Source organism: Cryptomeria japonica, unplaced genomic scaffold, assembly GCF_030272615.1.
Source record: "Cryptomeria japonica unplaced genomic scaffold, Sugi_1.0 HiC_scaffold_59, whole genome shotgun sequence".
NCBI lineage: Eukaryota > Viridiplantae > Streptophyta > Pinopsida > Cupressales > Cupressaceae > Cryptomeria > Cryptomeria japonica.
In genome coordinates, this window is record NW_026728881.1 from 84,260 (window position 1) to 97,718 (window position 13,459).

Sequence of the window (13,459 nt, forward strand, 5' to 3'; positions counted from 1 at the left end):
CACACAAATAACTACTTGCTTGTATTGAAATTCTACATACATATAATTTAAATCAATTCATACATAATATGAATTATAATCCAAGGACCATTGAAATTGAAATATGCTTTCACTACATAATAAATAAAGCATATGTTACATATAAATGTTTTAACAATTATATCAAACACAAATTGATGCAGGGGCATCTGGGAGGGGGCACAAATAGCTTGCACCAAACCTCAATTTTGAAATATTAAAATGAGGATTTTCATTTCTTATCTTTATTTTGATAAATTTTAGCTTATAAGTTTGTAAGTGTTTTATTTGAGTAATTAAATTCTTTGAAGAAAATTAACAACACTAACAAAGCTAAGGAGAGTCAAATATGAGGTGAAATGAACAAACAATAAGAAATATTGTCCAAGTAAGTTTAAAGTGATAGGTAGTTTAAATAAAATAATTGAAACATATTGCAGGCATATCAATCAGTGTGGGATGGAGGCGTGGCGAAGAGGTGTCTGGGGTAAATGAAGAGTTTGGATGTTAAACAAAAAAAAACTAGAATAAGAATGAAGGCGTGGGGCCACATGTGGATTTGAAAAGATGGGAAATAATTATTATGTAAAATAAAACAAAATAGAAATCCGAAAAAGAAGAGAGGGTGCGCCAAAATGATTGAGAAAAACTGAAAGGTGAAAAGGGATTTATGAGTAAGGAAAAATAATAACATTGTGTGGGAAGATCAACATATTTTTAATTACAAAGGGAAGGAGAGTGTGTAGAGTAGAAGACATCAAACCTATGAGATTCAAAAACAAAGGGATAGCCAGAAAAGCGTGTGGAGGAAATAAAGAACAGATGATAAGAAATTGATGCCCAGTGCATGAATACAGACAGGGTAGAGATCATGGAAAAGGATATGAAGCATGGACAAGGAAAACCAGAAATAGATGAGCCTGCTAGGGTTGTGTGGTAAATGGATTGAGAAGATAGATGTAGTAGTGATTTAGAACAAAGCATGTAAGAGACACGACTTGTTAACAAAGACAAAGTGAAAAAAGGAAAAAAATAGAGATTCATTTCTACATCTGTAACTATTTTTCTCCTAGTCAATAATGTTTGTAATTTTCATTTAAAATTTTGTGTTGATTATTAATTAATTTTTTTTTTTGACACTATAGTGATATTGGATAGAGCCCTAATTACCCATTACTGTTTTGTTTTGTACTCGTGGTCCCTTTAGTTGATCTTTCGTATTGGATTTGATCACTTCCCCATCTCTCTTGCTTGATTGTCTTGGAAGGAAATTCTTTTTTCCTTTCACTTTGAGAAAATGTGGCTCAAGCAACCTAACCTGTTCTATAGAATTAGAAAATGATGGAATGTCAGGACTAACAATACGACTATGTTTTGAGTTTCTAAAAAAATGAGATTGGTCAAAGCTAAGGTTATTATTTTGAATGATACTTGTTTTGTTCATATCTTTTCTGAGAAGAAAATCATTTAAAGGGATCTCAAGGTTGTGTAAGATTCCATTCAAAAAGATGGTTAAAGTTGCAGTATCCTAGACTAGAAAAATTCCTTGCTGGCTTGTCTCCATAACCTCATTTCAAAGGAGGAAGAATTATGCTAACAAATATAGAGAGATCTCTATAGTTGCGATGCGAGGATAAGAATAGTATATTTTTTCATCTTTCCACTCTTAAAAATAAGGCTTCTAATTGGATCTCGTCCACCAATGAGAACTGTGCGCTATTGGATTTGGAAAAGCACATTAATGTGGCAGTTGCTAGTTTTTTCTCCAATTGCCTCTTTGAGGAAGGATTGCCTCTGAGTGGTGATGTGGAGAATTTTTTTGGATGTTATACCTAATGTTATTAAAGATGATACTAATAGAATTCTCAATTCCATCCCCTTTGATGATAAAATTAAAAATATGGTGTTCTCTTTTGAATATAACAAGGCTTGGGTCTAGATGCTTTTCCTTTTTTCTACTTCCAATGTTTCTGGGAGATTGTGGAAAAAGATATTTATGATCCAGCTAAGGAATTTTTTGGTTGTAGAAGGATTCTCAAGGAACTCAATGCCGATTTAATTGTTCTTGTCCCTAGTTTCATGGGGGCTAATTATTTTGATACTTTCAGATAGACTAGTCTCTACAACTCTATTTATAAAATATTTTTCAAAATTATGGCTTTAAGATTGTAGCTGGTCCTCTCGCTGATTATTTCTCCTAAGAAAAATGGTTTTTTTTCATAGGAGGAAAATTATTGATTCTATTGCAATTTTTTACGAGAACAGTCACTCATTGAGATGCAAAACGAGAGTAGGGATTCTCCTCAAGCTTGATCTTATGAAGGCTTATGACCGTGTGAGTTGGGGTTTTCTTATTAAAGTTCTTAAAGATTTTGGTTTTAGAGATATTTTTTTGGAGATTTCTTGGCAATTTGTTTCGCTTCCTACCTTTTAGGTGGTGATTAATTACTCCCCCTCTAGTTTATTCAATAGTTATAAGGGTATCGAATAGGGGGATCTAATTTCCTCTTTTCTCTTTATTATTATGGTTGAAGCCTTGAGCTGTTTCATTTTTAAAATTGTAGTTGTTGGTTTGCTTAGAGGTTTATCCCCCTCCTCTTCTAATCTGGTTTGTTCACACCAACAAAGGGATGCTGTAGACAGATACAACAAAGATCAACAACAGAAAAGCCACAAACATCTGAGAAGGTTTGTACATTACTTCTCTTGTGGCACAAGAGGCTACAAGACACAGGGCACCCAAAATGAAACAATCATGAGCCAAACACAAAAGAGCGACAATGCAAACAAGGCCGGCCAAATCAACAGATCTAAACCACCTTATAGATCTGAGAAATCGAAAATGAGGGTTTAACTAGCACCCCAACCCACACATTTGGGTTTTACCAGGCTCCCTTAACCTATAGCAGAGTCTCCAGATCACTAACAGCAAAACCTAAGCCTAATCGAAAACACAAACTGGCCAAATTGGGCCATTGAAAACTACCAGCATCCAGCCTATCCATTAAAAAAGAAAAATACCAAGGGTTTTTCTAGGCTCCCTCAACCTTGAGGATGGGTTTTAAGAGGCTCCAAGAACCAGACACGGTACTACTAGCATCCATCCAGCCCTTGACCGAATGAAAAACAATAGGTTTTTCCTAGGCTCCCTCAACCTTAAAAATGGGTTTTACACAGATCCCACAACCAGACAAGACCCAGATCATAGTAAAACAACCAGAAAAAAAAAATGGGAAATAGGGTTTTTAAAAGGCACTCTAAAGCTTTTAAAGGAAAGACCAAGAGGGTTTTTACAGGCTCCCTCAACCCGTAAAGCAACTTCTGAAGATGGGTTAAGAAACGAAACCCAAACCCAACTATGACGGTCACCATGGAAGGATTGGCAGACACCCACAACCAGCAACACGAGCATCATTAGGATTCAAAAAGCTCCCTCACCCCTTCTCTCCACCTCAATAGGAGAAAGAGCCACCTCTATAGGCAAGAGTGGAAAGAAAGCCAACCATCCACAAAGTCCATTTGCAGCCCGCAGAAGTTGAAGCACTCCCTCATACCTTGTCTCCACCTCAAAAGGAGAGAGAGCTACCTCAATCAGACATCGAGGAGAGTAGACCCATTGCCTAAGCAATCCTTGTAGCACCCAACATACAAGAAGCCCCTCCACCTCAGTAGGAGGGCAACCCAAAGACAACAGAGAACCGGGAAAATAGGGGAGAGCAGAAGAGACTCACAACAAGGATGAGACAAGGAAATAAACAAGGGTCTACTCACACCGAAAAGAAAAGAAAACTCCCACCAAAATGATTGCACAAAGCCAAGCTCTCGCAAGTCCTTGGATCGAACACCCAACTACGGGTGAGGGTTCTCAATGTGATCCAAGGAAAGAAAGTGAGAGAAAGAATAGGGAGGGAGAATAGAAACAACCACCAGCGCTGTCAAAAACAATAATAACAACCTCCCATCTTGGCTCATCACAGACCAAGCCCACCCTTACCATCACACACGATAGAGCAGTAAACCTTGGAGCAAAAAAATAGACATGAGAGAATCGGTAGCTCCCACAAGCTTGAGAATGGGTTTTAAGAGGATCCCACAACTTGATAGCGTACTACTAGCATCCAGCCAACCCCTGAATGAAAGAAAAACAATACGTTTTTTCCAGGCTCCCTCAACCTTAAAAATGGGTTTTACACGGATCCAACAACCAGACAGGAACCAGATCACAATAAAACAACCTGAAAACAACAATCTGGGAAACGGGGTTTTTAAAAGCCACCCTAAACATTTTAAAGGAAAGAACAAGAGGGTTTTTATAGGCTCCCTCAACCCACAAAGCAACTTATGAAGCTGGGTTAATAAAGGAAACCCAAACCCAACTGTGACGGTCACCATGGAAGGATTGACAGGCACCCACAACTAGCAACACGAGCATCAATAGGATTCAAAAAGCTCCCTCACCCCTTCTCTCCACCTCAATAGGAGAAAGAGCCACCTCTATAGGCAAGAGTGGAAATCAAGCCAACCATACACAAAGTCCATTCGCAGTTCGCAGAAGCTGAACCACTCCCTGATACCTTGTCTCCACCTGAAAAGGAGAAAGAGGCACCTCAATAGGACACTGAGGAGAGAAGACCCACTGCTTAAGCAATCCTTGCACAACCCAACACACAAGCAACCCCTCCACCTCAATAGTAGGGCAACCCAAAGCCAACGGAGAACCAAGAAAAGAGGGAAGAGTAGAAGAGACTCACAACCAGGATGAGACAAGGAAATAAACAAGGGTCTGGTCACACCCAAAAGAAAAAAAACTCCCACCAAAATGACTGCACAAAGCCAAGCTCTAGCAATTTCCTGGATCGAACACCCAACTACCGGTGAGGGTTCTCAATGAGATCCAAGGAAAGAAAGGGAGAAAAAGAACAGGGAGGGAGAATAGAAACAACTACTAGCGCTGTTCAAAAAAATAATAACAACTTCCCATCCTGGTTCATCACAGACCAAGCCCACACTTGCCATCACGCACGATAGAGTAGCAAACCTGGGAGCAAAAAAAAAGACATGAGAGAATCTACAACTCCCACAACATCCTCCCAACACCACCCAAAGGCCACCACCACTCTAGATCCATAGGAAAGAATTGCAACTACCGCCATAGGGCACAAAGAAAGTGAAAAAACACGGAGACCCGCTATGTTAAGGAGAAACCAGTCCATGCCCATCATAACACCTGCCTAGCCAAAAACAAAATGAACCACCCAAAACAACGACCCATTTGGCATAGCAAGCCCTGCGACCAACCACTCCTTGCTGCCTTCATCGTCATAAGAGTTAGTGTCCTCGTCCTCCCCTACAGATGCCCTACCGCCCCCACAATCACTTCTCCCACCTTCGCTTATTTCAAAGTTTATTTCATATGCCCTCCACATTAATAATTTGTTGATAATACTTTGATTTTGAGATACTCTTGAATTAGAGAAGTAAGATCTTTGAAGCCTATATTGTTAGGTATGAATCTAACTCGAGTCAAAAAGTTAGTTTTGAGAAGAGCTCATTATTCTTATTTAACACTCCTATTCTTAGACAGAGAAGAATTGTTGATATTTTGGGTTGTAAAATTGAGGATCTTCCTACAACTTATCTTGGTCTCCCGCTTCATAGTAATGTGATTCATAATTTATTTTGGAATGGGTTGATTGATAGATTCAATTCAGAACTTGTTAGATGGAAAGTTATGCATCTTAGTCAAGCGAGTAAAGTTCAAATGATCAAGGATTTGATTTAGAATATTTTGGTGTATGCTATGAACCTTTTTAAAACTCCCTCAATTTTTTATGAAAGAATTGAAAATATTTAGAAATGCTTTCTCTTGTTTGTCACAGAAGATAGTAAATGTATTCATTTGGCTTCTTGGACCAAGTTTGCTTGCCTTATAAATCTAGTGGTTTGAGTATCAAAAAGCTTGAGGATTTCAATGTTGCTTTGTCAGCTAAGTAATTACAAAGACTTTTCTTTGGAGATTTGGATTGGTGTAAGATTATAGCTGTAAATATGCCCAGGCCATGCTTGGTTTGGGGCAACTCTTGGAGGCTCTTTCTCACCCTACTAAGATGGTGCTTTGGAATAATTTGATCAAGGCCATATGTATTCTCTCTGAGGGTATTAGATGGATTCTAGGGAATGGATGGAGCATTGAATTTTTATATGATTGGTGGATTGGAGATTCCCCTATTTTCGAGGTCCCTTCCTTTAGACCAATTAGGGAGGCTTTCTTGGCCCAATTTGGTGATAAGATGGTGCATTACTTTACTAATGATAGTCGAAGGAACCTTAGTGATTGATCGAGGTCTAGGTGAGCTCCAATTTTTTGAGCTTCTAGCATATTCCTTTCATGGCTTCTTTTCTAGATCATATTATTTGGGGGCCTCCACCCTTTGGATTTTTTTTTTCCACCTTAGCCTTTTCCCTTCCCTATCATCCTAAGTTGACCTTTTCTCTATGGGATTTTCAATCTGGAATTGTAAGTTGATTCTTAAGATTAACATCTTTTTCTGGTTCTTGATTCAAACTAAGATTCTTACTTTGGATAACCTTTGTAAGCATGGTATTTTTCCTGTTAATAAATGCCTTCTTTGTTATTTGCATAAATAGAGAGTGTCAATTATCATTTTATGGAGTGTTGTTTTACCAGATAATTTTGGTCTCTTATCTTGGCCACCTAGAATTTTAATTGGGTCTTCCTTTCCTCTGTCGGGGAGATGTGGTCTCACTGGTCCCCTCCTTCTCTTAATCTATCTTTGAATTTACTTTGGTCTTTGATTATGCCTCATGTGTCTATGTAGATCTGAAAACAAGAGAAACAACTGTGTCTTTAGGGATGTACTTCTCCCTTTTAAGGTGGTGTTTTAGAGGATTCGTACAGTTGTAAAGGATAATTTCTAGATTGTACTTAAGGATGTTAATCTTGGCTTGCCTCCTATATATATTAATGCTTCAGATCAGTAGTCTCCTATTAATTGGGGTTCAAATTTTGATATTTCTAGAACTTTGGGAAATGTTAAAACCTCTAGAACTAATGTTAAATGGTCTACTCCATTTTTTGATTCGGTGAAGGTTAATTTTGACGGGGCAGCTAAGGGGAATCCTGGGCCAACTAGTTGTGGGGTGTGCTGAGTGATGATTATGGCAGGCTCCTTTTGCAAATGGCACTCCCTTTGGGAATCAAGTCCAACCACCTGGCTGAAGCCTCATCTATTTTTAATTCCTTCAAGTTAGCTCTTGATCTTGGTTCTTGGAAGGTTTAGATTGAGGATGATTCACTCAACATAATTAATTGTTTAAACTTATTACATACTTCAAGTTGTTCCATTAAATATTTGGTGAAGGTTGTGTTAAACATTATCAAGGATTTTGATAGTTTGTATATTTATGATATTTTTAGGGAAGGTAATTCTCTTGCGGATGCTTTTGAAAATATTGGTGCATTCCAAAGACAAGGATTTTATTGGAATGGGATTGACCCTCTTCCCCCTAACATTGAGGACAATATGAAACTTGATATTCGTTGCAAATGTGATGATGATGATTATCACTGGTTGTCATTTCAAAGTCAACATAATGGTTGTCATTGATGTCCTTGGTGTTGGTGATCCAGTTGATGTGTTCTTGGAACGTTTGGTGCTATAAAAGTTGTGTTTTAGCATGGGTTAATTGAGTTGATGGCAATCTGGATAGTTTTATCTATTGGATATGGTGTTGATTCATTGTATTCATGTGTATCTTGATTCCATTTTTTTTTTTTACGGGGCAATGATTTTTGGAGATAGATTAAGTCCAGAATTCGAGGTTTGGTGTAGCGTATGAGCCATGATTTGGTTCTGGAATTTGTAATGGATGTAACATGTTGATATGATCATTATTGTTCATTGTGGTATCATCTAATTCTCATTCCTTCCCACCATAAGAATGTTTAGTGTTGACCTATTTTAGATCTCACTCTTGGCCAACTAAGAAGATTATGTTTCTTGGAGATAATATATATATATATATATATATATATATATATATGAGGAAGATTTGAATGAATTTATATAAAAAAATATGGTATTATTATTGAAGATATGCGAGATTGAAAAGGAAAGATCTGATAGTTGGAAATGGGTGAGAGTGCATTGGTATTGAGGTATCAGAAGCAGTCCAGTCTTGCAGATTGAGATTCAGTGGTGGATTCTTTCTTTTCTAAATTATTCCTTTATTTCTTCGATAGTGAGCCTTTTTCTGGGTAGTGTTCTCTCTCATAGTGAGGATCCTAGCAGTGAGCCACCCTTTGTAAAAATCACCTTAACCCGTGTCACCTTAACCCGTGTTTTATATTGAGAACTAACATTCTCTATGGTTTTTCCCTTCTTGGGTTTTCCACGTTATATCTGGTGTTCATTGTGTGATCTATTGTATGTTTATATGTTCATGCTATATTTTTCTTAAATAATTTTATTGGTCACTATAGATATGCAAAAGGGTTAGAAGAAATTGATTTAATTTTTTCATCTAATTCATTCCCCCTATCAGTTGCTCGGATATTCAACTATTGGTATCAGAGATTTGGTTACTTGGAGAAGAGCTTATCTGCTTGAGGTAGATCTTGATCCAATGGCACATAAATTGACTATTCCTATTTTTGAAGGATCCGAATATAGTTTTTGGAAATTAAAGATTAGAGGCTACCTGATCTCTTTGGGATACAACACTTGGAAAGCAGTGGAAACTTAGTATATTCAATCGGAAAATGGTCTTAGTACTCTAGATAAGGTTCAAGCTTATGAAGTGAATGAAAAGGCACGGTATGCTATGTTTAGTGCTTTATCAAAGATTGAATTGACAATGATTATTTCATTGAATACTACTCATGAGGTTTGGAAAAAGTTGAGAGATATCTATGAAGGAAGTGACAGAGTTAAATTATCAAAGAAGATAAAAACTAATCACAGATATGAGAACTTGAAAATGGAAGAAGGAGAAGATATAACAACCGATTTTTATAAGGTTGATAGTGCGGTAAATGAAATCAGAGAACTTGGTGTCAGCTTGTTGGATGAATACATAATTGAGAAGATTCTAATGTCCCTACCAGAAAGCTACAATGATAAGATCTTGACTAATGAAGAAACCTATGATCGGAAGAAATTTACAAGAGTGAAGCCTTATGGTACTCTATTAGGATTTGAGAGAGGTAAGCTTGGAAAACACAAAGCTAAGATCGAGTCTACCTTCAAAGCATCTAACGAAGATCCAGAAGATGAAATTTTAGATGAGACGAAAGCAAGCTTTGTGAGAAAACTGAAGAGAGACACCGACAAATACAAAGGTATGTTACCTTTTAAATGCTTTAGATGTGAAAAGATTGGTCACATTGCTACTAGATGTTCGGGAAAAGGTTCAAGACAAAGGTCTAGAGAAGGTAAAGGAAAATTTAATAAGAGAGCCTATTATGTCAAAGATGATGTTGGTATTTTAGATGATGATTTAAATTATGAAGATGGTGATTGCTTGTTTTGGTAAAAAGAGATGTAACAAAGATTGATATTCCTAAGGTGGTTGCTACTGTTGTACATGTTAGAAGAGATAGAAATGAATGATTGATTTATAGTGGATGCTGAAATCATATGACTCATGACTAAAGTAAGTTTGTGAAACTTGAAAAGTACGATGGTAGTTTTGTTAGGTTCAGAGATGATCAAACAACACAAATTGTGGGATTGGTTCTATTTCTTTTGATGGAAAGAACAATACTGATAATGTTTACTATGTTAATGGTTTTCATCTTAATATTTTGAGTGTTGGACAAATGTGTGAAAATGGTTACAACGTTGTTTTTCAAGATGATGGTTGTGAGATCTAGAAAGAATCTGAAATTGTTATTGTAGCAGGGAAAAAGATTGGTGGAACATGTATTTCTTGGAAGGAGATGCAAACAATTGTTTGTTATCTTAGATCAATGATATCTGACTCTGGCACCAAAGGACATGTCATATCAATTTTGACAACTTGGTGAAGATTAGCTCATCAAGTGTAGTGAGAGATTTACCGAGTTCGACCAAACCAACAAAATTTGTAGAGAATGTAAACTTTGAAGTAGATGAAAGGAAAATACAAAATAATTTAGAGCACTTGTCCACTAGGTTGTTGAATTTAGTGCACACAAAACTATGCGGTCCGACCAAAACAAGAAGTATACAAGGTGAGAAGCATTTCATGTTGTTGATTGATGATTATTCTAGAATTTCATGGTTTGCATTTTTGAGAGAGAAGCTAGAAGCATTAGAGAAATTCAAGATATTTAAGGCTCAAGTTGAAAATGAAGTTGATAGAAAAATTAAGTGTTTGAGGTCTAATAGAGGAGGAGAATTTAATTCGGAAGAGTTCAACAACTTTTGTGAGAGACATGGTATTAGAAAATAGTCATCTTCCCCTAGAACACTGCAACAGAATGGTGTAGTGGAAAGGATGAACCAAATAATTCAAGATGCAACCAAAATAGTGATCAACAGAGAAGTCTACTGGAGAGAAGCATTTCATACTATAGTCTACAATCCTAACGTAATTTTATATAAGAAAATACATGGAAATACATCTTATGAGCTATGACATGGTAGAAAGTCGACAGTGAAATATTTTAAGGTATTTGGAAGAAACTGCTACATCCGGAGAGATGAAGATAATCTTGGAAAATTTGACAATAGAGAAGATGAAGGCATATTCCTAGGATATTCAACAAAGAGGAAAGCATATCAGCGTTGTAATATAAGGCTAAACAAGATTGTTGAAAGTGAAAATGCGAAGGTTGATGAATACATTTCTAAAGAGTCTGACAAATTGGTAGGTTATGAGTCTGATGAATCGACCGACAGAAAAAGTGGAGAGAAGATCGAAGAAGGAGAAGAAGAAAAGAAAGATTAGGAAGCTTCAACTTCTACATCTAAGACATTGAGATATGTTTAGAAGAATCATTTAGTGGACCGTTTTTTCAGAGATACAAACAAAGGAATTATCACAAGAAGCAAAGCAGCTCAAGAACAAGTTTTGTTATGTTAACTTTTAGAGATTGAATTGAAAACAACAGAAGAAGCTTGCAATTATCAGAATTGGATGAAGGTAATGATAGAAGAGTTGGACACAATTGAGAATAATTCAACATGGGAACTAGTTAATAAAATGACATATAAGAATGTGATTGGAACAAAGTGGGTATTCTAGAACAAGCTCAATGAAGCTGGAAATGTTATGAGAAATAAAGAAATATTGGTTTGTAAAGGTTACACTTTGATTGAAGAGATTAATTTTCACGAGACATATGGCCTGGTTGCTCGGATGGAGGAAATTAGGATGCTTTTGGCTTTTGTAGCTTATAAGGATTTCAAGGTTTATCAGATGGATGTGAAATCAACATTTTTGATGTCCTTGGTGTTGGTGATCCAAAAGATGAACTCCTGAAACCTTTGGTACTCTGGAAGTTATGTTTCAACATGGGTTAATTGAGTTGATCTGTCAATCTAGATATTTTTGTCTATTAGATATGGTGTTGATTAATTGTATTCATGTGTATCTTGATTCCATTCTTATTTTCATTGTATTGGGCAATGATTTTTGGGTCTGGATTAAGTCTAGAATTTGAGGTTGTGTAGCAGCTTTGGTGTAGTGTAAGTCATGTTTCGGGTCCAAAATTTATAATGGATGTAACATTTTGATCTGACAATTGTTCTCCATTGTGGTATGGTTTACTTCTGATTCCTTCCCACCACAATAAGGTTTAGTGTTGACCTATTTTAGAACTCTCTCTTGGCCGATTTAGAAGATTATGTTTCCCTGAGACAATATATATATGTATATATATGTATATATATACATATATATGTATATATATACATATATATGTATATATATACATATATATGTATATATATATACATAGATATACATATATATACATACATATATATATATATGTATCTATACATGTATATATACATGTATACATGTATACATATATACATGTGTAAATGTATATATACATGTATAGATATATGTATACATGTATACATGTATATATACATGTATAGATACATATATATATATATACATATATACATATATATATATACATGTATATATGTATACATGTATATATGTAGATATATATACATGTATATATATACATGTATATACATGTATATATATACATGTATATACATGTATATATATACATGTATATACATGTATATATATACATGTATATACATGTATATATATACATGTATATACATATATACATGTATATATATATACATATATACATGTATATATGTATTTATATAAAAGAAAGATCTAAATGAATTTATATAGAAAAAGTGTCGCATTTCTATTGAATGCGATATTGGAAAGGAAAGATCTGATTTTTGGCAATATGTGAGAGTGCATTGGTACTGAGCTACCAGAAGTAGTCTGGTGTTTCAGATTGAGATTCAATGGTGGATTCTTTCTTTTCATTTTTTGTTTCTTCAGTAGTCGACCTTTTTTCTGGGCAATGAGCCCTCTTGAAGTGAGTATTCTAACAATGAGAAACCCTTTGTAAAAATTACCTTAACTGGTGTCACCTAAACCAATATTTTATATTGAGAACTAACATTCTCTGTGATTTTTCGCTTTCTGGGTTTTCCACATCATATCTAGTGTTCATTGTGTGATTTGTTGTATGTTTATGTTTTCATGCTATATCTATCTTAATTAATTCTATTGGTTACTCCAGATGTGCAAAAGGGTTACATGAAATTGATTTATGTTTTTCAACTAATTCAAGCCCCTCTCAGTTGCCTAGATATTTAACAATATTAACCACCTTGGTTAACTTGTTTTTGTCTATGTGGGTGATTATATTTTTCAACCTATCCTTTCTTCATTATTTGATATGTTTTAATGATGATAGTTAGGTATTTTTCCCCCTTGGTGCTCACTAGCTAACTATTTCCAGTTGGATTGTGGGTGATATTAGTACCCAGTTTCTTGGTTTTTATATTTCCTTATTTCAAATAGCGCTTTTAAGGGCTTCAATTGAGACTATGTTGTTGGGTGGTCAATTGTGGGGTAGGCATTTCTTTGTTATTTTATGTGTGGGCTCCATCATGGCGGGGGACATACATCAATAGGAGTCCATTTCCTCTGATGACATTCATGGTGGGGTTTTTAGGGCTTTGATTATGACTGTTTTTGGGGTAGGCATTTCTTTTTTATTTTATATGTGGGATCCATAATAGGAGGAGAGACATCAATAGGAGCGCATTTCCTCTGACGAAATGCACATAAAAGAGAAAAATTTGTGGATTTTTACTTAATGTGGGGTTACACCCTTTTTAGAGAATCCTCATGGCTTTGATCCAAAGGTAACAAAGAT